The sequence below is a fragment of the Scyliorhinus torazame genome, unplaced genomic scaffold, assembly GCF_047496885.1.
Source record: "Scyliorhinus torazame isolate Kashiwa2021f unplaced genomic scaffold, sScyTor2.1 scaffold_185, whole genome shotgun sequence".
In the NCBI taxonomy this organism is placed as follows: Eukaryota; Metazoa; Chordata; class Chondrichthyes; order Carcharhiniformes; family Scyliorhinidae; genus Scyliorhinus; species Scyliorhinus torazame.
The window spans coordinates 225,990-250,809 of NW_027307912.1; the positions used below are offsets into that span (position 1 = coordinate 225,990).

At 42.8% G+C, this 24,820-nt stretch overlaps 13 non-coding genes across 13 annotated transcripts; all 13 read right to left on the minus strand.

The window, feature by feature from the left end:
• Positions 1-214: 214 nt before the first annotated feature.
• trnac-gca (transfer RNA cysteine (anticodon GCA)) lies at positions 215-286 on the minus strand. The gene has a single exon. It is a non-coding gene; the product is annotated as a tRNA-Cys (tRNA).
• Positions 287-2,195: 1,909 nt separating this feature from the next.
• Positions 2,196-2,267, minus strand: trnay-gua (transfer RNA tyrosine (anticodon GUA)). Its single transcript has one exon. It is a non-coding gene; the product is annotated as a tRNA-Tyr (tRNA).
• Positions 2,268-4,177: 1,910 nt separating this feature from the next.
• On the minus strand, positions 4,178-4,249 carry trnac-aca (transfer RNA cysteine (anticodon ACA)). Its single transcript has one exon. It is a non-coding gene; the product is annotated as a tRNA-Cys (tRNA).
• Positions 4,250-6,159: 1,910 nt separating this feature from the next.
• On the minus strand, positions 6,160-6,231 carry trnac-gca (transfer RNA cysteine (anticodon GCA)). Its single transcript has one exon. It is a non-coding gene; the product is annotated as a tRNA-Cys (tRNA).
• Positions 6,232-8,140: 1,909 nt separating this feature from the next.
• Positions 8,141-8,212, minus strand: trnay-gua (transfer RNA tyrosine (anticodon GUA)). The gene has a single exon. It is a non-coding gene; the product is annotated as a tRNA-Tyr (tRNA).
• A 1,910-nt stretch (positions 8,213-10,122) lies between these two features.
• On the minus strand, positions 10,123-10,194 carry trnac-aca (transfer RNA cysteine (anticodon ACA)). Its single transcript has one exon. It is a non-coding gene; the product is annotated as a tRNA-Cys (tRNA).
• A 1,910-nt stretch (positions 10,195-12,104) lies between these two features.
• trnac-gca (transfer RNA cysteine (anticodon GCA)) lies at positions 12,105-12,176 on the minus strand. Its single transcript has one exon. It is a non-coding gene; the product is annotated as a tRNA-Cys (tRNA).
• Positions 12,177-14,086: 1,910 nt separating this feature from the next.
• On the minus strand, positions 14,087-14,158 carry trnac-gca (transfer RNA cysteine (anticodon GCA)). The gene has a single exon. It is a non-coding gene; the product is annotated as a tRNA-Cys (tRNA).
• A 1,910-nt stretch (positions 14,159-16,068) lies between these two features.
• Positions 16,069-16,140, minus strand: trnac-gca (transfer RNA cysteine (anticodon GCA)). Its single transcript has one exon. It is a non-coding gene; the product is annotated as a tRNA-Cys (tRNA).
• A 1,909-nt stretch (positions 16,141-18,049) lies between these two features.
• Positions 18,050-18,121, minus strand: trnac-gca (transfer RNA cysteine (anticodon GCA)). The gene has a single exon. It is a non-coding gene; the product is annotated as a tRNA-Cys (tRNA).
• A 1,910-nt stretch (positions 18,122-20,031) lies between these two features.
• trnac-gca (transfer RNA cysteine (anticodon GCA)) lies at positions 20,032-20,103 on the minus strand. The gene has a single exon. It is a non-coding gene; the product is annotated as a tRNA-Cys (tRNA).
• Positions 20,104-22,005: 1,902 nt separating this feature from the next.
• Positions 22,006-22,077, minus strand: trnac-gca (transfer RNA cysteine (anticodon GCA)). The gene has a single exon. It is a non-coding gene; the product is annotated as a tRNA-Cys (tRNA).
• A 1,910-nt stretch (positions 22,078-23,987) lies between these two features.
• On the minus strand, positions 23,988-24,059 carry trnac-gca (transfer RNA cysteine (anticodon GCA)). Its single transcript has one exon. It is a non-coding gene; the product is annotated as a tRNA-Cys (tRNA).
• Between the last annotated feature and the right edge of the window lie 761 nt (positions 24,060-24,820).

Below are 24,820 nucleotides of genomic sequence, written 5' to 3' on the forward strand. Positions count from 1 at the left end.
ACAGGTCAACAGATCAAATAGGAAGAAGCTGTTTTCACTGACGTAGTGCAGCAGCAAATGGGGATTTAACACAAATAAAGAAAAACAGAATCGGCTTCACGTTCAAGCAGCCGATGACTTCTCATGGTGTTCTCCAGACCATGTCTGCATGCAAAGTTATGGTGAGAATTTTCTAAACTGCTGCACTGAAGGAGAAATGACAGCCAAAGAGGACAGGGGGCATCTGGACTCGAAACAGAGACCTCTTGATCTGCAGTCAAATGCTCTACCACTGAGCTATACCCCCACAAGATGTTTCAGAGCAATGATACGATGAATCCTCATTCCACTTATCGAGCTTTGTACTCTGTCTGCTTTAGTCCAAAGTGTGTGTTCGATATATTGGTGACGACCTTCAATTTATTCCCGTAGATGCACATTTTTCACAATGTCTCTTGACTTTACATTCGATACGCACTGGAAATATTCAGCAGATCAGGATGAAAGATCAAAAGGGAAACTGTGGAAGAATGGACGGCAGAAGAGATTAAGTAACAAATGGGATGATGGTGAAAAACAGAATAAGATATCAATGGAACAACTAAAGGGATAGAATGTGGAAATGTCATTCTGTTTGAACCAGGTCGTACTGCTCTGGGAATATTTTGCTTTTCTGTTTGTTCATGCAGATCACTGCTGCCGCACACTGAAAGATCTCAAATCCTTCCCCTTTGATAAAGAGAATACACACTTCGGTGAGCAAAGGAACACAATTCACACATGAAGAAACATATTCATTTCGCCCTGGAATACGTTCAGAGGGAGTTCTGGATTTCTCTCGCCTAGATTTTTCCATTGGATTGTTATTGTCTGGATCCCCTTGGACGAGAGCCCGCAGCTATCAGTCCACGATGAAGTGTCATCATTCTATGTACATCAGTTCTCATCTGCATTTGGAATCAGTTTTCACAAATAAATTAGGATATTAACAAAGCATAGTGGAGAAGAACTTGGATTGAGCATTGGCACTGCCGGAGAAATTGAGTGCGAGAGTTCACCCAGGAAAACAGTGAAGTTTCAAAGTAATTGCGCCAGACGTGAACCCTGATATTGAAACACTCATGCTCTTCCCACTGAGATGGCCGAGCATTCAGCTTCTTATCACAGTATTATAACTGCTTGAAAGCAATGGGAGCGAAAGTTATTTTACGCAATCACATTTTCCGTTTCTAAGCTGGAACGCCTTCCGAGCATTATCACAGAATCATAGATTTTACAGTGCACACGTAGGCCCATCGAGTCTGCACCGCCTCACGGAAAGAGTACTTTATATAAGCCCACAGCTACTCCCATGCCAATAACCCCAGCTAACATTTTTGGACATTATCATGGAAACCCACGCAGACACAGGGAGAACGTGCATTGCAAACTCCACACGGACAGTGAACCAAGTCGGCAATCCAACCTGCCAAGCATCAGTCCTAACCAATGTACTCCATTTCTGCCATTGTGATCCACTTTCCGCAGGATCTTTTCCTGGAGGAAAAATTTTCCCGCTTTGTGCAATCATTTCGAACTTACATTCGGTTACATATATTAATCAAATTGAATTGCAAACGTGACGGACAAGCAATTGGAAAGAAGTCGCTCGGTAACACAAGTTGCGTGGTGGTGTTGTCGGATTCCCAAAAGTGAGCTTTTCAATTAAATAATGGAACTCAAAAGTGAAGACATTCATAAAGTTGCTGTGCCTTTTATTTGTGAGAACAGTAAGAGGTGTTCCAACAGCAGGTTAAAGTCCAACAGGTTTGTTTGGAATCTCCAGCTATCGGAGAGCAGCTCCTTCATAATTTTTTTGGTGATGCACTCGCTCGGGGATGGCGTGCATACTGCTCAAACGTATATCTCACGAATTGCATGGACCAATATTCACCAAAAATTGGGTGGTATAAAAGGTGGACTTAATGGACCTGCTGAAAATTATGAATGTGCGGTTTGGGACAGGTCAACAGATCAAATAGGAAGAAGCTGTTTTCACTGACGTAGTGCAGCAGCAGCAAATGAGGATTTAACAAAATAAAGAAAAACAGAATCGGCTTCACGTTCAAGCAGCCGATGACCTCTCATCGTGTTCTCCAGACCATGTCTGCATGCAAAGTTGTGGTGAGAATTTTCTAAACTGCTGCACTGAAGGAGAAATGACAGCCAAAGAGGACAGGGGGCATCTGGACTTGAACCAGAGACCTCTTGATTTACAGTCAAATGCTCTACCACTGAGCTATACCCCCACAAGCTGTTTCCGAGCAGTGATACGATGAATCCTCATTCCACTTATCGAGCTTTGTATTCTGTCTGCTTTCGTCCAAAGTGTGTGTTCGATATATTGGTGACGACCTTCAATTTATTCCCGTAGATGCACATTTTTCACAATGTCTCTTGACTTTACATTCGATACGCACTGGAAATATTCAGCAGATCAGGATGAAAGATCAAAAGGGAAACTGTGGAAGAATGGACGGCAGAAGAGATTAAGTAACAAATGGGATGATGGTGAAAAACAGAATAAGATATGAATGGAACAACTAAAGGGATAGAATGTGGAAATGTCATTCTGTTTGAACCAGGTCGTACTGCTCTGGGAATATTTTGCTTTTCTGTTTGTTCATGCAGATCACTGCTGCCGCACACTGAAAGATCTCAAATCCTTCCCCTTTGATAAAGAGAATACACACTTCGGTGAGCAAAGGAACACAATTCACACATGAAGAAACATATTCATTTCGTCCTGGAAAACGTTCAGAGGGAGTTCTGGATTTCTCTCGCCTAGATTTTTCCATTGGATTGTTATTGTCTGGATCCCCTTGGACGAGAGCCCGCAGCTATCAGTCCACGATGAAGTGTCATCATTCTATGTACATCAGTCCTCATCTACATTTGGAATCAGTTTTCACAAATAAACTAGGATATTAACAAAGCATAGTGGAGAAGAACTCGGGTTGAGCATTGGCACTGCCGGAGAAATTGAGTGCGAGAGTTCATCCAGGAAAACAGTGAAGTTTCAAAGTAATTGCGCCCGACCTGAACCCTGATATTGAAACACTCATGCTCTTCCGACTGAGATGGCCGAGCATTCAGCTTCTTATCACAGTATTATAACTGCTTGAAAGCAATGGGAGCGAAAGTTATTTTACGCAATCACATTTTCCGTTTCTAAGCTGGAACGCCTTCCGAGCATTATCACAGAATCATAGATTTTACAGTGCACACGTAGGCCCATCGAGTCTGCACCACCTCACGGAAAGAGTACTTTATATAAGCCCACAGCTACTCCCATGCCAATAACCCGAGCTAACATTTTTGGACATTATCATGGAAACCCTCGCAGACACAGGGAGAACGTGCATTGCAAACTCCACACGGACAGTGAACCAAGTCGGCAATCCAACCTGCCAAGCATCAGTCCTAACCAATGTACTCCATTTCTGCCATTGTGATCCACTTTCCGCAGGATCTTTTCCTGGAGGAAAAATTTTCCCGCTTTGTGCAATCATTTCGAACTTACATTCGGTTACATATATTAATCAAATTGAATTGCAAACGTGACGGACAAGCAATTGGAAAGAAGTCGCTCGGTAACACAAGTTGCGTGGTGGTGTTGTCGGATTCCCAAAAGTGAGCTTTTCAATTAAATAATGGAACTCAACAGTGAAGACATTCATAATGTTGCTGTGCCTTTTATTTGTGAGAACAGTAAGAGGTGTTCCAACAGCAGGTTAAAGTCCAACAGGTTTGTTTGGAATCTCCAGCTATCGGAGAGCAGCTCCTTCATCATCATTTTGGTGATGCACTCGCTCGGGGATGGCGTGCATACTGCTCAAACGTATATCTCACGAATTGCATGGACCAATATTCACCAAAAATTGGGTGGTATAAAAGGTGGACTTAATGGACCTGCTGAAAATTATGAATGTGCGGATTGGGACAGGTCAACAGATCAAATAGGAAGAAGCTGTTTTCACTGACGTAGTGCAGCAGCATCACATGGGGATTTAACACAAATAAAGAAAAACAGAATCGGCTTCACGTTCAAGCAGCCGATGACTTCTCATAGCGTTCTCCAGACCATGTCTGCATGCAAAGTTGTGGTGAGAATTTTCTAAACTGCTGCACTGAAGTTGAAATGACAGCCAAAGAGAACAGGGGGCATCTGGACTTGAACCAGAGACCGCTTGATCTGTAGTCAAATGCTCTACCACTGAGCTATACCCCCACAAGCTGTTTCAGAGCAATGATACGATGAATCCTCATTCCACTTATCGAGCTTTGTATTCTGTCTGCTTTAGTCCAAAGTGTGTGTTCGATATATTGGTGACGACCTTCAATTTATTCCCGTAGATGCACATTTTTCACAATGTCTCTTGACTTTACATTCGATACGCACTGGAAATATTCAGCAGATCAGGATGAAAGATCAAAAGGGAAACTGTGGAAGAATGGACGGCAGAAGAGATTAAGTAACAAATGGGATGATGGTGAAAAACAGAATAAGATATCAATGGAACAACTAAAGGGATTGAATGTGGAAATGTCATTCTGTTTGAACCAGGTCGTACTGCTCTGGGAATATTTTGCTTTTCTGTTTGTTCATGCAGATCACTGCTGCCGCACACTGAAAGATCTCAAATCCTTCCCCTTTGATAAAGAGAATACACACTTCGGTGAGCAAAGGAACACAATTCACACATGAAGAAACATATTCATTTCGTCCTGGAAAACATTGAGAGGGAGTTCTGGATTTCTCTCGCCTAGATTTTTCCATTGGATTGTTATTGTCTGGATCCCCTTGGACGAGAGCCCGCAGCTATCAGTCCACGATGAAGTGTCATCATTCTATGTACATCAGTCCTCAACTACATTTGGAATCAGTTTTCACAAATAAACTAGGATATTAACAAAGCATAGTGGAGAAGAACTCGGGTTGAGCATTGGCACTGCCGGAGAAATTGAGTGCGAGAGTTCACCCAGGAAAACAGTGAAGTTTCAAAGTAATTGCGCCCGACGTGAACCCTGATATTGAAACACTCATGCTCTTCCCACTGAGATGGCCGAGCATTCAGCTTCTTATCACAGTATTATAACTGCTTGAAAGCAATGGGAGCAAAAGTTATTTCACGCAATCACATTTTCCGTTTCTCAGCTGGATCGCCTTCCGAGCATTATCACAGAATCATAGATTTTACAGTGCACACGTAGGCCCATCGAGTCTGCACCGCCTCACGGAAAGAGTACTTTATATAAGCCCACAGCTACTCCTATGCCAATAACCCCAGCTAACATTTTTGGACATTATCATGGAAACCCACGCAGACACAGGGAGAACGTGCATTGCAAACTCCACACGGACAGTGAACCAAGTCGGCAATCCAACCTGCCAAGCATCAGTCCTAACCAATGTACTACATTTCTGCCATTGTGATCCACTTTCCGCAGGATCTTTTCCTGGAGGAAAAATTTTCCCGCTTTGTGCAATCATTTCGAACTTACATTCGGTTACATATATTAATCAAATTGAATTGCAAACGTGACGGACAAGCAATTGGAAAGAAGTCGCTCGGTAACACAAGTTGCGTGGTGGTGTTGTCGGATTCCCAAAAGTGAGCTTTTCAATGAAATAATGGAACTCAACAGTGAAGACATTCATAAAGTTGCTGTGCCTTTTATTTGTGAGAACAGTAAGAGGTGTTCCAACAGCAGGTTAAAGTCCAACAGGTTTGTTTGGAATCTCCAGCTATCGGAGAGCAGCTCCTTCATCATCATTTTGGTGATGCACTCGCTCGGGGATGGCGTGCATACTGCTCAAACGTATATCTCACGAATTGCATGGACCAATATTCACCAAACATTGGGTGGTATAAAAGGTGGACTTAATGGACCTGCTGAAAATTATGAATGTGCGGATTGGGACAGGTCAACAGATCAAATAGGAAGAAGCTGTTTTCACTGACGTAGTGCAGCAGCAGCAAATGGGGATTTAACACAAATAAAGAAAAACAGAATCGGCTTCAAGTTCAAGCAGCTGATGACTTCTCATAGTGTTCTCCAGACCATGTCTGCATGCAAAGTTATGGTGAGCATTTTCTAAACTGCTGCACTGAAGGAGAAATGACAGCCAAAGAGGACAGGGGGCATCTGGACTCGAACCAGAGACCTCTTGATCTGCAGTCAAATGCTCTACCACTGAGCTATACCCCCACAAGCTGTTTCAGAGCAATGAAACGATGAATCCTCATTCCACTTATCGTGCTTTGTATTCTGTCTGCTTTAGTCCAAAGTGTGTGTTCGATATATTGGTGACGACCTTCAATTTATTCCCGTAGATGCACATTTTTCACAATGTCTCTTGACTTTACATTCGATACGCACTGGAAATATTCAGCAGATCAGGATGAAAGATCAAAAGGGAAACTGTGGAAGAATGGACGGCAGAAGAGATTAAGTAACAAATGGGATGATGGTGAAAAACAGAATAAGATATCAATGGAACAACTAAAGGGATAGAATGTGGAAATGTCATTCTGTTTGAACCAGGTCGTACTGCTCTGGGAATATTTTGCTTTTCTGTTTGTTCATGCAGATCACTGCTGCCGCACACTGAAAGATCTCAAATCCTTCCCCTTTGATAAAGAGAATACACACTTCGGTGAGCAAAGGAACACAATTCACACATGAAGAAACATATTCATTTCGTCCTGGAAAACATTGAGAGGGAGTTCTGGATTTCTCTCGCCTAGATTTTTCCATTGGATTGTTATTGTCTGGATCCCCTTGGACGAGAGCCCGCAGCTATCAGTCCACGATGAAGTGTCATCATTCTATGTACATCAGTCCTCAACTACATTTGGAATCAGTTTTCACAAATAAACTAGGATATTAACAAAGCATAGTGGAGAAGGACTCGGGTTGAGCATTGGCACTGCCGGAGAAATTGAGTGCGAGAGTTCACCCAGGAAAACAGTGAAGTTTCAAAGTAATTGCGCCCGACGTGAACCCTGATATTGAAACACTCATGCTCTTCCCACTGAGATGGCCGAGCATTCAGCTTCTTATCACAGTATTATAACTGCTTGAAAGCAATGGGAGCGAAAGTTATTTTACGCAATCACATTTTCCGTTTCTCAGCTGGATCGCCTTCCGAGCATTATCACAGAATCATAGATTTTACAGTGCACAAGTAGGCCCATCGAGTCTGCACCGCCTCACGGAAAGAGTACTTTATATAAGCCCACAGCTACTCCCATGCCAATAACCCCAGCTAACATTTTTGGACATTATCATGGAAACCCACGCAGACACAGGGAGAACGTGCATTGCAAACTCCACACGGACAGTGAACCAAGTCGGCAATCCAACCTGCCAAGCATCAGTCCTAACCAATGTACTCCATTTCTGCCATTGTGATCCACTTTCCGCAGGATCTTTTCCTGGAGGAAAAATTTTCCCGCTTTGTGCAATCATTTCGAACTTACATTCGGTTACATATATTAATCAAATTGAATTGCAAACGTGACGGACAAGCAATTGGAAAGAAGTCGCTCGGTAACACAAGTTGCGTGGTGGTGTTGTCGGATTCCCAAAAGTGAGCTTTTCAATTAAATAATGGAACTCAAAAGTGAAGACATTCATAAAGTTGCTGTGCCTTTTATTTGTGAGAACAGTAAGAGGTGTTCCAACAGCAGGTTAAAGTCCAACAGGTTTGTTTGGAATCTCCAGCTATCGGAGAGCAGCTCCTTCATAATTTTTTTGGTGATGCACTCGCTCGGGGATGGCGTGCATACTGCTCAAACGTATATCTCACGAATTGCATGGACCAATATTCACCAAAAATTGGGTGGTATAAAAGGTGGACTTAATGGACCTGCTGAAAATTATGAATGTGCGGTTTGGGACAGGTCAACAGATCAAATAGGAAGAAGCTGTTTTCACTGACGTAGTGCAGCAGCAGCAAATGAGGATTTAACAAAATAAAGAAAAACAGAATCGGCTTCACGTTCAAGCAGCCGATGACCTCTCATCGTGTTCTCCAGACCATGTCTGCATGCAAAGTTGTGGTGAGAATTTTCTAAACTGCTGCACTGAAGGAGAAATGACAGCCAAAGAGGACAGGGGGCATCTGGACTTGAACCAGAGACCTCTTGATTTACAGTCAAATGCTCTACCACTGAGCTATACCCCCACAAGCTGTTTCCGAGCAGTGATACGATGAATCCTCATTCCACTTATCGAGCTTTGTATTCTGTCTGCTTTCGTCCAAAGTGTGTGTTCGATATATTGGTGACGACCTTCAATTTATTCCCGTAGATGCACATTTTTCACAATGTCTCTTGACTTTACATTCGATACGCACTGGAAATATTCAGCAGATCAGGATGAAAGATCAAAAGGGAAACTGTGGAAGAATGGACGGCAGAAGAGATTAAGTAACAAATGGGATGATGGTGAAAAACAGAATAAGATATGAATGGAACAACTAAAGGGATAGAATGTGGAAATGTCATTCTGTTTGAACCAGGTCGTACTGCTCTGGGAATATTTTGCTTTTCTGTTTGTTCATGCAGATCACTGCTGCCGCACACTGAAAGATCTCAAATCCTTCCCCTTTGATAAAGAGAATACACACTTCGGTGAGCAAAGGAACACAATTCACACATGAAGAAACATATTCATTTCGTCCTGGAAAACGTTCAGAGGGAGTTCTGGATTTCTCTCGCCTAGATTTTTCCATTGGATTGTTATTGTCTGGATCCCCTTGGACGAGAGCCCGCAGCTATCAGTCCACGATGAAGTGTCATCATTCTATGTACATCAGTCCTCATCTACATTTGGAATCAGTTTTCACAAATAAACTAGGATATTAACAAAGCATAGTGGAGAAGAACTCGGGTTGAGCATTGGCACTGCCGGAGAAATTGAGTGCGAGAGTTCATCCAGGAAAACAGTGAAGTTTCAAAGTAATTGCGCCCGACCTGAACCCTGATATTGAAACACTCATGCTCTTCCGACTGAGATGGCCGAGCATTCAGCTTCTTATCACAGTATTATAACTGCTTGAAAGCAATGGGAGCGAAAGTTATTTTACGCAATCACATTTTCCGTTTCTAAGCTGGAACGCCTTCCGAGCATTATCACAGAATCATAGATTTTACAGTGCACACGTAGGCCCATCGAGTCTGCACCACCTCACGGAAAGAGTACTTTATATAAGCCCACAGCTACTCCCATGCCAATAACCCGAGCTAACATTTTTGGACATTATCATGGAAACCCTCGCAGACACAGGGAGAACGTGCATTGCAAACTCCACACGGACAGTGAACCAAGTCGGCAATCCAACCTGCCAAGCATCAGTCCTAACCAATGTACTCCATTTCTGCCATTGTGATCCACTTTCCGCAGGATCTTTTCCTGGAGGAAAAATTTTCCCGCTTTGTGCAATCATTTCGAACTTACATTCGGTTACATATATTAATCAAATTGAATTGCAAACGTGACGGACAAGCAATTGGAAAGAAGTCGCTCGGTAACACAAGTTGCGTGGTGGTGTTGTCGGATTCCCAAAAGTGAGCTTTTCAATTAAATAATGGAACTCAACAGTGAAGACATTCATAATGTTGCTGTGCCTTTTATTTGTGAGAACAGTAAGAGGTGTTCCAACAGCAGGTTAAAGTCCAACAGGTTTGTTTGGAATCTCCAGCTATCGGAGAGCAGCTCCTTCATCATCATTTTGGTGATGCACTCGCTCGGGGATGGCGTGCATACTGCTCAAACGTATATCTCACGAATTGCATGGACCAATATTCACCAAAAATTGGGTGGTATAAAAGGTGGACTTAATGGACCTGCTGAAAATTATGAATGTGCGGATTGGGACAGGTCAACAGATCAAATAGGAAGAAGCTGTTTTCACTGACGTAGTGCAGCAGCATCACATGGGGATTTAACACAAATAAAGAAAAACAGAATCGGCTTCACGTTCAAGCAGCCGATGACTTCTCATAGCGTTCTCCAGACCATGTCTGCATGCAAAGTTGTGGTGAGAATTTTCTAAACTGCTGCACTGAAGTTGAAATGACAGCCAAAGAGAACAGGGGGCATCTGGACTTGAACCAGAGACCGCTTGATCTGTAGTCAAATGCTCTACCACTGAGCTATACCCCCACAAGCTGTTTCAGAGCAATGATACGATGAATCCTCATTCCACTTATCGAGCTTTGTATTCTGTCTGCTTTAGTCCAAAGTGTGTGTTCGATATATTGGTGACGACCTTCAATTTATTCCCGTAGATGCACATTTTTCACAATGTCTCTTGACTTTACATTCGATACGCACTGGAAATATTCAGCAGATCAGGATGAAAGATCAAAAGGGAAACTGTGGAAGAATGGACGGCAGAAGAGATTAAGTAACAAATGGGATGATGGTGAAAAACAGAATAAGATATCAATGGAACAACTAAAGGGATTGAATGTGGAAATGTCATTCTGTTTGAACCAGGTCGTACTGCTCTGGGAATATTTTGCTTTTCTGTTTGTTCATGCAGATCACTGCTGCCGCACACTGAAAGATCTCAAATCCTTCCCCTTTGATAAAGAGAATACACACTTCGGTGAGCAAAGGAACACAATTCACACATGAAGAAACATATTCATTTCGTCCTGGAAAACATTGAGAGGGAGTTCTGGATTTCTCTCGCCTAGATTTTTCCATTGGATTGTTATTGTCTGGATCCCCTTGGACGAGAGCCCGCAGCTATCAGTCCACGATGAAGTGTCATCATTCTATGTACATCAGTCCTCAACTACATTTGGAATCAGTTTTCACAAATAAACTAGGATATTAACAAAGCATAGTGGAGAAGAACTCGGGTTGAGCATTGGCACTGCCGGAGAAATTGAGTGCGAGAGTTCACCCAGGAAAACAGTGAAGTTTCAAAGTAATTGCGCCCGACGTGAACCCTGATATTGAAACACTCATGCTCTTCCCACTGAGATGGCCGAGCATTCAGCTTCTTATCACAGTATTATAACTGCTTGAAAGCAATGGGAGCAAAAGTTATTTCACGCAATCACATTTTCCGTTTCTCAGCTGGATCGCCTTCCGAGCATTATCACAGAATCATAGATTTTACAGTGCACACGTAGGCCCATCGAGTCTGCACCGCCTCACGGAAAGAGTACTTTATATAAGCCCACAGCTACTCCTATGCCAATAACCCCAGCTAACATTTTTGGACATTATCATGGAAACCCACGCAGACACAGGGAGAACGTGCATTGCAAACTCCACACGGACAGTGAACCAAGTCGGCAATCCAACCTGCCAAGCATCAGTCCTAACCAATGTACTACATTTCTGCCATTGTGATCCACTTTCCGCAGGATCTTTTCCTGGAGGAAAAATTTTCCCGCTTTGTGCAATCATTTCGAACTTACATTCGGTTACATATATTAATCAAATTGAATTGCAAACGTGACGGACAAGCAATTGGAAAGAAGTCGCTCGGTAACACAAGTTGCGTGGTGGTGTTGTCGGATTCCCAAAAGTGAGCTTTTCAATGAAATAATGGAACTCAACAGTGAAGACATTCATAAAGTTGCTGTGCCTTTTATTTGTGAGAACAGTAAGAGGTGTTCCAACAGCAGGTTAAAGTCCAACAGGTTTGTTTGGAATCTCCAGCTATCGGAGAGCAGCTCCTTCATCATCATTTTGGTGATGCACTCGCTCGGGGATGGCGTGCATACTGCTCAAACGTATATCTCACGAATTGCATGGACCAATATTCACCAAACATTGGGTGGTATAAAAGGTGGACTTAATGGACCTGCTGAAAATTATGAATGTGCGGATTGGGACAGGTCAACAGATCAAATAGGAAGAAGCTGTTTTCACTGACGTAGTGCAGCAGCAGCAAATGGGGATTTAACACAAATAAAGAAAAACAGAATCGGCTTCAAGTTCAAGCAGCTGATGACTTCTCATAGTGTTCTCCAGACCATGTCTGCATGCAAAGTTATGGTGAGCATTTTCTAAACTGCTGCACTGAAGGAGAAATGACAGCCAAAGAGGACAGGGGGCATCTGGACTCGAACCAGAGACCTCTAGATCTGCAGTCAAATGCTCTACCACTGAGCTATACCCCCACAAGCTGTTTCAGAGCAATGAAACGATGAATCCTCATTCCACTTATCGTGCTTTGTATTCTGTCTGCTTTAGTCCAAAGTGTGTGTTCGATATATTGGTGACGACCTTCAATTTATTCCCGTAGATGCACATTTTTCACAATGTCTCTTGACTTTACATTCGATACGCACTGGAAATATTCAGCAGATCAGGATGAAAGATCAAAAGGGAAACTGTGGAAGAATGGACGGCAGAAGAGATTAAGTAACAAATGGGATGATGGTGAAAAACAGAATAAGATATCAATGGAACAACTAAAGGGATAGAATGTGGAAATGTCATTCTGTTTGAACCAGGTCGTACTGCTCTGGGAATATTTTGCTTTTCTGTTTGTTCATGCAGATCACTGCTGCCGCACACTGAAAGATCTCCAATCCTTCCCCTTTGATAAAGAGAATACACACTTCGGTGAGCAAAGGAACACAATTCACACATGAAGAAACATATTCATTTCGTCCTGGAAAACATTGAGAGGGAGTTCTGGATTTCTCTCGCCTAGATTTTTCCATTGGATTGTTATTGTCTGGATCCCCTTGGACGAGAGCCCGCAGCTATCAGTCCACGATGAAGTGTCATCATTCTATGTACATCAGTCCTCAACTACATTTGGAATCAGTTTTCACAAATAAACTAGGATATTAACAAAGCATAGTGGAGAAGGACTCGGGTTGAGCATTGGCACTGCCGGAGAAATTGAGTGCGAGAGTTCACCCAGGAAAACAGTGAAGTTTCAAAGTAATTGCGCCCGACGTGAACCCTGATATTGAAACACTCATGCTCTTCCCACTGAGATGGCCGAGCATTCAGCTTCTTATCACAGTATTATAACTGCTTGAAAGCAATGGGAGCGAAAGTTATTTTACGCAATCACATTTTCCGTTTCTCAGCTGGATCGCCTTCCGAGCATTATCACAGAATCATAGATTTTACAGTGCACAAGTAGGCCCATCGAGTCTGCACCGCCTCACGGAAAGAGTACTTTATATAAGCCCACAGCTACTCCTATGCCAATAACCCCAGCTAACATTTTTGGACATTATCATGGAAACCCACGCAGACACAGGGAGAACGTGCATTGCAAACTCCACACGGACAGTGAACCAAGTCGGCAATCCAACCTGCCAAGCATCAGTCCTAACCAATGTACTCCATTTCTGCCATTGTGATCCACTTTCCGCAGGATCTTTTCCTGGAGGAAAAATTTTCCCGCTTTGTGCAATCATTTCGAACTTACATTCGGTTACATATATTAATCAAATTGAATTGCAAACGTGACGGACAAGCAATTGGAAAGAAGTCGCTCGGTAACACAAGTTGCCTGGTGGTGTTGTCGGATTCCCAAAAGTGAGCTTTTCAAGGAAATAATGGAACTCAACAGTGAAGACATTCATAAAGTTGCTGTGCCTTTTATTTGTGAGAACAGTAAGAGGTGTTCCAACAGCAGGTTAAAGTCCAACAGGTTTGTTTGGAATCTCCAGCTATCGGAGAGCAGCTCCTTCATCATCATTTTGGTGATGCACTCGCTCGGGGATGGCGTGCATACTGCTCAAACGTATATCTCACGAATTGCATGGACCAATATTCACCAAAAATTGGGTGGTATAAAAGGTGGACTTAATGGACCTGCTGAAAATTATGAATGTGCGGATTGGGACAGGTCAACAGATCAAATAGGAAGAAGCTGTTTTCACTGACGTAGTGCAGCAGCAGCAAATGGGGATTTAACACAAATAAAGAAAAACAGAATCGGCTTCACGTTCAAGCAGCCGATGACTTCTCATAGTGTTCTCCAGACCATGTCTGCATGCAAAGTTATGGTGAGCATTTTCTAAACTGCTGCACTGAAGGAGAAATGACAGCCAAAGAGGACAGGGGGCATCTGGACTCGAACCAGAGACCTCTTGATCTGCAGTCAAATGCTCTACCACTGAGCTATACTCCCACAAGCTGTTTCAGAGCAATGATACGATGAATCCCCATTCCACTTATCGAGCTTTGTATTCTGTCTGCTTTAGTCCAAAGTGTGTGTTCGATATATTGGTGACGACCTTCAATTTATTCCCGTAGATGCACATTTTTCACAATGTCTCGTGACTTTACATTCGATACGCACTGGAAATATTCAGCAGATCAGGATGAAAGATCAAAAGGGAAACTGTGGAACAATGGACGGCAGAAGAGATTAAGTAACAAATGGGATGATGGTGAAAAACAGAATAAGATATCAATGGAACAACTAAAGGGATAGAATGTGGAAATGTCATTCTGTTTGAACCAGGTCGTACTGCTCTGGGAATATTTTGCTTTTCTGTTTGTTCATGCAGATCACTGCTGCCGCACACTGAAAGATCTCAAATCCTTCCCCTTTGATAAAGAGAATACACACTTCGGTGAGCAAAGGAACACAATTCACACATGAAGAAACATATTCATTTCGTCCTGGAAAACGTTCAGAGGGAGTTCTGGATTTCTCTCGCCTAGATTATTCCATTGGATTGTTATTGTCTGGATCCCCTTGGACGAGAGCCCGCAGCTATCAGTTCACGATGAAGTGTCATCATTCTATGTACATCAGTCCTCATCTACATTTGGAATCAGTTTTCACAAATAAACTAGGATATTAACAAAGCATAGTGGAGAAGAACTCGGGTTGTGCATTGGCACTGCCGGAGAAATTGAGTGCGAGAGTTCACCCAGGAAAACAGTGAAGTTTCAAAGTAATTGTGCCCGACGTGAACCCTGATATTGAAACACTCATGCTCTTCCGACTGAGATGGCCGAGCATTCAGCTTCTTATCACAGTATTATAACTGCTTGAAAGCAATGGGAGCGAAAGTTATTTTACGCAATCACATTTTCCGTTTGTAAGCTGGAACGCCTTCCGAGCATTATCACAGAATCATAGATTTTACAGTGCACACGTAGGCCCATCGAGTCTGCACCACCTCACGGAAAGAGTACTTTATATAAGCCCACAGCTACTCCCATGCTAATAACCCCAGCTAACATTTTTGGACATTATCATGGAAACCCACGCAGACACAGGGAGAACGTGCATTGCAAACTCCACACGGACAGTGAACCAAGTCGGCAATCCAACCTGCCAAGCATCAGTCCTAACCAATGTACTCCATTTCTGCCATTGTGATCCACTTTCCGCAGGATCTTTTCCTGGAGGAAAAATTTTCCCGCTTTGTGCAATCATTTCGAACTTACATTCGGTTACATATATTAATCAAATTGAATTGCAAACGTGACGGACAAGCAATTGGAAAGAAGTCGCTCGGTAACACAAGTTGCGTGGTGGTGTTGTCGGATTCCCAAAAGTGAGCTTTTCAATTAAATAATGGAACTCAACAGTGAAGACATTCATAAAGTTGCTGTGCCTTTTATTTGTGAGAACAGTAAGAGGTGTTCCAACAGCAGGTTAAAGTCCAACAAGTTTGTTTGGAATCTCCAGCTATCGGAGAGCAGCTCCTTCATCATCATTTTGGTGATGCACTCGCTCGGGGATGGCGTGCATACTGCTCAAACGTATATCTCACGAATTGCATGGACCAATATTCACCAAAAATTGGGTGGTATAAATGGTGGACTTAATGGACCTGCTGAAAATTATGAATGTGCGGTTTGGGACAGGTCAACAGATCAAATAGGAAGAAGCTGTTTTCACTGACGTAGTGCAGCAGCAGCAAATGGGGATTTAACACAAATAAAGAAAAACAGAATCGGCTTCACGTTCAAGCAGCCGATGACTTCTCATCGTGTTCTCCAGACCATGTCGGCATGCAAAGTTATGGTGAGAATTTTCTAAACTGCTGCACTGAAAGAGAAATGACAGCCAAAGAGGACAGGGGGCATCTGGACTCGAACCAGAGACTTCTTGATCTGCAGTCAAATGCTCTACCACTGAGCTATACCCCCACAAGCTGTTTCAGAGCAATGATACGATGAATCCTCATTCCACTTATCGCGCTTTGTATTCTGTCTGCTTTAGTCCAAAGTGTGTGTTCGATATATTGGTGACGACCTTCAATTTATTCCCGTAGATGCACATTTTTCACAATGTCTCTTGACTTTACATTCGATACGCACTGGAAATATTCAGCAGATCAGGATGAAAGATCAAAAGGGAAACTGTGGAAGAATGGACGGCAGAAGAGATTAAGTAACAAATGGGATGATGGTGAAAAACAGAATAAGATATCAATGGAACAACTAAAGGGATAGAATGTGGAAATGTCATTCTGTTTGAACCAGGTCGTACTGCTCTGGGAATATTTTGCTTTTCTGTTTGTTCATGCAGATCACTGCTGCCGCACACTGAAAGATCTCAAATCCTTCCCCTTTGATAAAGAGAATACACACTTCGGTGAGCAAAGGAACACAATTCACACATGAAGAAACATATTCATTTCGTCCTGGAAAACGTTCAGAGGGAGTTCTGGATTTCTCTCGCCTAGATTTTTCCATTGGATTGTTATTGTCTGGATCCCCTTGGACGAGAGCCCGCAGCTATCAGTCCACGATGAAGTGTCATCATTCTATGTACATCAGTCCTCATCTACATTTGGAATCAGTTTTCACAAATAAACTAGGATATTAACAAAGCATAGTGGAGAAGAACTCGGGTTGAGCATTGGCACTGCCGGAGAAATTGAGTGCGAGAGTTCACCCAGGAAAACAGTGAAGTTTCAAAGTAATTGCGCCCGACGTGAACCCTGATATTGAAACACTCATGCTCTTCCCACTGAGATGGCCGAGCATTCAGCTTCTTATCACAGTATTATAACTGCTTGAAAGCAATGGGAGCAAAAGTTATTTTACGCAATCACATTTTCCGTTTCTAAGCTGGAACGCCTTCCGAGCATTATCACAGAATCATAGATTTTACAGTGCACACGTAGGCCCATCGAGTCTGCACCGCCTCACGGAAAGAGTACTTTATATAAGCCCACAGCTACTCCCATGCCAATAACCCCAGCTAACATTTTTGGACATTATCATGGAAACCCACGCAGACACAGGGAGAACATGCATTGCAAACTCCACACGGACAGTGAACCAAGTCTGCAATCCAACCTGCCAAGCATCAGTCCTAACCAATGTACTCCATTTCTGCCATTGTGATCCACTTTCCGCAGGATCTTTTCCTGGAGGAAAAATGTTCCCGCTTTGTGCAATCATTTCGAACTTACATCCGGTTACATATATTAATCAAATTGAATTGCAAACGTGACAGACAAGCAATTGGAAAGAAGTCGCTCGGTAACACAAGTTGCGTGGTGGTGTTGTCGGATTCCCAAAAGTGAGCTTTTCAATTAAATAATGGAACTCAACAGTGAAGACATTCATAAAGTTGCTGTGCCTTTTATTTGTGAGAACAGTAAGAGGTGTTCCAACAGCAGGTTAAAGTCCAACAGGTTTGTTTGGAATCTCCAGCTATCGGAGAGCAGCTCCTTCATCATTTTTTTGGTGATGCACTCGCTCGGGGATGGCGTGCATACTGCTCAAACGTATATCCCACGAATTGCATGGACCAATATTCACCAAAAATTGGGTGGTATAAAAGGTGGACTTAATGGACCTGCTGAAAATTATGAATGTGCGGTTTGGGACAGGTCAACAGATCAAATAGGAAGAAGCTGTTTTCACTGACGTAGTGCAGCAGCAGCAAATGGGGATTTAACAAAATAAAGAAAAACAGAATCGGCTTCACGTTCAAGCAGCCGATGACTTCTCATCGTGTTCTCCAGACCATGTCTGCAGGCAAAGTTATGGTGAGAATTTTCTAAACTGCTGCACTGAAGGAGAAATGACAGCCAAAGAGGACAGGGGGCATCTGGACTTGAACCAGAGACCTCTTGATTTGCAGTCAAATGCTCTACCACTGAGCTATACCCCCACGAGCTGTTTCAGAGCAATGATACGATGAATCCTCATTCCACTTATCGAGCTTTGTCTTCTGTCTGCTTTCATCCAAAGTGTGTGTTCGATATATTGGTGACGACCTTCAATTTATTCCCGTAGATGCACATTTTTCACAATGTCTCTTGACTTTACATTCGATACGCACTGGAAATATTCAGCAGATCAGGATGAAAGATCAAAAGGGAAACTGTGGAAGAATGGACGGCAGAAGAGATTAAGTAACAAATGGGATGATGGTGAAAAACAGAATAAGATATCAATGGAACAACTAAAGGAATAGAATGTGGAAATGTCATTCTGTTTGAACCAGGTCGTACTGCTCTGGGAATATTTTGCTTTTCTGTTTGTTCATGCAGATCACTGCTGCCGCACACTGAAAGATCTCAAATCCTTCCCCTTTGATAAAGAGAATACACACTTCGGTGAGCAAAGGAACACAATTCACACATGAAGAAACATATTCATTTCGTTCTGGAAAACGTTCAGAGGGAGTTCTGGATTTCTCTCGCCTAGATTTTTCCATTGGATTGTTATTGTCTGGATCCCCTTGGACGAGAGCCCGCAGCTATCAGTCCACGATGAAGTGTCATCATTCTATGTACATCAGTCCTCATCTACATTTGGAATCAGTTTTCACAAATAAACTAGGATATTAACAAAGCATAGTGGAGAAGAACTCGGGTTGAGCATTGGCACTGCCGGAGAAATTGAGTGCGAGAGTTCACCCAGGAAAACAGTGAAGTTTCAAAGTAATTGCGCCCAACCTGAACCCTGATATTGAAACACTCATGCTCTTCCGACTGAGATGGCCGAGCATTCAGCTTCTTATCACAGTATTATAACTGCTTGAAAGCAATGGGAGCGAAAGTTATTTTACGCAATCACATTTTCCGTTTCTAAGCTGGAACGCCTTCCGAGCATTATCACAGAATCATAGATTTTACAGTGCACACGTAGGCCCATCGAGTCTGCACCGCCTCACGGAAAGAGTACATTATATAAGCCCACAGCTACTCCCATGCCAATAACCCCAGCTAACATTTTTGGACATTATCATGGAAACCCACGCAGACACAGGGAGAACGTGCATTGCAAACTCCACACGGACAGTGAACCAAGTCGGCAATCCAACCTGCCAAGCATCAGTCCTAACCAATGTACTACATTTCTGCCATTGTGATCCACTTTCCGCAGGATCTTTTCCTGGAGGAAAAATTTTCCCGCTTTGTGCAATCATTTCGAACTTACATTCGGTTACATATATTAATCAAATTGAATTGCAAACGTGACGGGCAAGCAATTGGAAAGAAGTCGCTCGGTAACACAAGTTGCGTGGTGGTGTTGTCGGATTCCCAAAAGTGAGCTTTTCAATTAAATAATGGAACTCAACAGTGAAGACATTCATAAAGTTGCTGTGCCTTTTATTTGTGAGAACAGTAAGAGGTGTTCCAACAGCAGGTTAAAGTCCAACAGGTTTGTTTGGAATCTCCAGCTATCGGAGAGCAGCTCCTTCATCATCATTTTGGTGATGCACTCGCTCGGGGATGGCGTGCATACTGCTCAAACGTATATCTCACGAATTGCATGGACCAATATTCACCAAAAATTGGCTGGTATAAAAGGTGGACTTAATGGACCTGCTGAAAATTATGAATGTGCGGATTGGGACAGGTCAACAGATCAAATAGGAAGAAGCTGTTTTCACTGACGTAGTGCAGCAGCAGCAAATGGGGATTTAACACAAATAAAGAAAAACAGAATCGGCTTCACGTTCAAGCAGCCGATGACTTCTCATAGTGTTCTCCAAACCATGTCTGCATGCAAAGTTATGGTGATAATTTTCTAAACTGCTGCACTGAAGGAGAAATGACAGCCAAAGAGGACAGGGGGCATCTGGACTTGAACCAAAGACCTCTTGATCTGCAGTCAAATGCTCTACCACTGAGCTATACCCCCACAAGCTGTTCCAGAGCAATGATACGATGAATCCTCATTCCACTTATCGAGCTTTGTATTCTGTCTGCTTTCGTCCAAAGTGTGTGTTCGATATATTGGTGACAACCTTCAATTTATTCCCGTAGATGCACATTTTTCACAATGTCTCTTGACTTTACATTCGATACGCACTGGAAATATTCAGCAGATCAGGATGAAAGATCAAAAGGGAAACTGTGGAAGAATGGACGGTAGAAGAGATTAAGTAACAAATGGGATGATGGTGAAAAACAGAATAAGATATCAATGGAACAACTAAAGGGATAGAATGTGGAAATGTCATTCTGTTTGAACCAGGTCGTACTGCTCTGGGAATATTTTGCTTTTCTGTTTGTTCATGCAGATCACTGCTGCCGCACACTGAAAGATCTCAAATCCTTCCCCTTTGATAAAGAGAATACACACTTCGGTGGGCAAAGGAACACAATTCACACATCAATTCATTTCGTCCTGGAAAACATTGAGAGGGAGTTCTGGATTTCTCTCGCCTAGATTTTTCCATTGGATTGTTATTGTCTGGATCCCCTTGGACGAGAGCCCGCAGCTATCAGTCCACGATGAAGTGTCATCATTCTATGTACATCAGTCCTCAACTACATTTGGAATCAGTTTTCACAAATAAACTAGGATATTAACAAAGCATAGTGGAGAAGAACTCGGGTTGAGCATTGGAACTGCCGGAGAAATTGAGTGCGAGAGTTCACCCAGGAAAACAGTGAAGTTTCAAAGTAATTGCGCCCGACGTGAACCCTGATATTGAAACACTCATGCTCTTCCCACTGAGATGGCCGAGCATTCAGCTTCTTATCACAGTATTATAACTGCTTGAAAGCAATGGGAGCGAAAGTTATTTTACGCAATCACATTTTCCGTTTCTCAGCTGGATCGCCTTCCGAGCATTATCACAGAATCATAGATTTTACAGTGCACACGTAGGCCCATCGAGTCTGCACCGCCTCACGGAAAGAGTACTTTATATAAGCCCACAGCTACTCCCATGCCAATAACCCCAGCTAACATTTTTGGACATTATCATGGAAACCCACGCAGACACAGGGAGAACGTGCATTGCAAACTCCACACGGACAGTGAACCAAGTCGGCAATCCAACCTGCCAAGCATCAGTCCTAACCAACGTACTCCATTTCTGCCATTGTGATCCACTTTCCGCAGGATCTTTTCCTGGAGGAAAAATTTTCCCGCTTTGTGCAATCATTTCGAACTTACATTCGGTTACATATATTAATCAAATTGAATTGCAAACGTGACGGACAAGCAATTGGAAAGAAGTCGCTCGGTAACACAAGTTGCGTGGTGGTGTTGTCGGATTCCCAAAAGTGAGCTTTTCAATTAAATAATGGAACTCAACAGTGAAGACATTCATAAAGTTGCTGTGCCTTTTATTTGTGAGAACAGTAAGAGGTGTTCCAACAGCAGGTTAAAGTCCAACAGGTTTGTTTGGAATCTCCAGCTATCGGAGAGCAGCTCCTTCATCATTTTTTTGGTGATGCACTCGCTCGGGGATGGCGTGCATACTGCTCAAACGTATGTCTCACGAATTGCATGGACCAATATTCACCAAAAATTGGGTGGTATAAAAGGTGGACTTAATGGACCTGCTGAAAATTATGAATGTGCGGTTTGGGACAGGTCAACAGATCAAATAGGAAGAAGCTGTTTTCACTGACGTAGTGCAGCAGCAGCAAATGGGGATTTAACACAAATAAAGAAAAACAGAATCGGCTTCACGTTCAAGCAGCCGATGACTTCTCATAGTGTTCTCGAGACCATGTCTGCATGCCAAGTTATGGTGAGAATTTTCTAAACTGCTGCACTGAAGGAGAAATGACAGCCAAAGAGGACAGGGGGCATCTGGACTCGAACCAGAGACCTCTTGATCTGCAGTCAAATGCTCTACCACTGAGCTATACCCCCACAAGCTATTCCAGTGCAATGATACGATGAAACCTCATTCCACTTATCGAGCTTTGTATTCTGTCTGCTTTAGTCCAAAGTGTGTGTTCGATATATTGGTGACGACCTTCAATTTATTCCCGTAGATGCACATTTTTCACAATGTCGCTTGACTTTACATTCGATACGCACTGGAAATATTCAGCAGATCAGGATGAAAGATCAAAAGGGAAACTGTGGAAGAATGGACGGCAGAAGAGATTAAGTAACAAATGGGATGATGGTGAAAAACAGAATAAGATATCAATGGAACAACTAAAGGGATAGAATGTGGAAATGTCATTCTGTTTGAACCAGGTCGTACTGCTCTGGGAATATTTTGCTTTTCTGTTTGTTCATGCAGATCACTGCTGCCGCACACTGAAAGATCTCAAATCCTTCCCCTTTGATAAAGAGAATACACACTTCGGTGAGCAAAGGAACACAATTCACACATGAAGAAACATATTCATTTCGTCCTGGAAAACGTTCAGAGGGAGTTCTGGATTTCTCTCGCCTAGATTTTTCCATTGGATTGTTATTGTCTGGATCCCCTTGGACGAGAGCCCGCAGCTATCAGTTCACGATGAAGTGTCATCATTCTATGTACATCAGTCCTCATCTACATTTGGAATCAGTTTTCACAAATAAACTAGGATATTAACAAAGCATAGTGGAGAAGAACTCGGGTTGAGCATTGGCACTGCCGGAGAAATTGAGTGCGAGAGTTCACCCAGGAAAACAGTGAAGTTTCAAAGCAATTGTGCCCGACGTGAACCCTGATATTGAAACACTCATGCTCTTCCGACTGAGATGGCCGAGCATTCAGCTTCTTATCACAGTATTATAACTGCTTGAAAGCAATGGGAGCGAAAGTTATTTTACGCAATCACATTTTCCGTTTCTAAGCTGGAACGCCTTCCGAGCATTATCACAGAATCATAGATTTTACAGTGCACACGTAGGCCCATCGAGTCTGCACCGCCTCACGGAAAGAGTACTTTATATAAGCCCACAGCTACTCCCATGCTAATAACCCCAGCTAACATTTTTGGACATTATCATGGAAACCCACGCAGACACATGGAGAACGTGCATTGCAAACTCCACACGGACAGTGAACCAAGTCGGCAATCCAACCTGCCAAGCATCAGTCCTAACCAATGTACTCCATTTCTGCCATTGTGATCCACTTTCCGCAGGATCTTTTCCTGGAGGAAAAATTTTCCCGCTTTGTGCAATCATTTCGAACTTACATTCGGTTACATATATTAATCAAATTGAATTGCAAACGTGACGGACAAGCAATTGGAAAGAAGTCGCTCGGTAACACAAGTTACGTGGTGGTGTTGTCGGATTCCCAAAAGTGAGCTTTTCAATTAAATAATGGAACTCAACAGTGAAGACATTCATAAAGTTGCTGTGCCTTTTATTTGTGAGAACAGTAAGAGGTGTTCCAACAGCAGGTTAAAGTCCAACAGGTTTGTTTGGAATCTCCAGCTATCGGAGAGCAGCTCCTTCATCATTTTTTTGGTGATGCACTCGCTCGGGGATTGCGTGCATACTGCTCAAACGTATATCTCACGAATTGCATGGACCAATATTCACCAAACATTGGCTGGTATAAAAGGTGGACTTAATGGACCAGCTGAAAATTATGAATGTGCGATTTGGGACAGGTCAACAGATCAAATAGGAAGAAGCTGTTTTCACTAACGTAGTGCAGCAGCAGCAAATGGGGATTTAACACAAATAAAGAAAAACAGAATCGGCTTCACGTTCAAGCTGCCGATGACTTCTCATAGTGTTCTCCAGACCATGTCTGCATGCAAAGTTGTGGTGAGAATTTTCTAAACTGCTGCACTGAAGGAGAAATGACAGCCAAAGAGGAAAGGGGGCATCTGGACTTGAACCAGAGAACTCTTGATTTGCAGTCAAATGCTCTACCACTGAGCTATACCCCCACAAGCTGTTTCAGAGCAATGATACGATGAATCCTCATTCCACTTATCGAGCTTTGTATTCTGTCTGCTTTCGTCCAAAGTGTGTGTTCGATATATTGGTGACGACCTTCAATTTATTCCCGTAGATGCACATTTTTCACAATGTCTCTTGACTTTACATTCGATACGCACTGGAAATATTCAGCAGATCAGGATGAAAGATCAAAAGGGAAACTGTGGAAGAATGGACGGCAGAAGAGATTAAGTAACAAATGGAATGATGGTGAAAAACAGAATAAGATATCAATGGAACAACTAAAGGGATAGAATGTGGAAATGTCATTCTGTTTGAACCAGGTCGTACTGCTCTGGGAATATTTTGCTTTTCTGTTTGTTCTTGCAGATCACTGCTGCCGCACACTGAAAGATCTCAAATCCTTCCCCTTTGATAAAGAGAATACACACTTCGGTGAGCAAAGGAACACAATTCACACATGAAGAAACATATTCATTTCGTCCTGGAAAACGTTCAGAGGGAGTTCTGGATTTCTCTCGCCTAGATTTTTCCATTGGATTGTTATTGTCTGGATCCCCTTGGACGAGAGCCCGCAGCTATCAGTCCACGATGAAGTGTCATCATTCTATGTACATCAGTCCTCATCTACATTTGGAATCAGTTTTCACAAATAAACTAGGATATTAACAAAGCATAGTGGAGAAGAACTCGGGTTGAGCATTGGCACTGCCGGAGAAATTGAGTGCGAGAGTTCACCCAGGAAAAC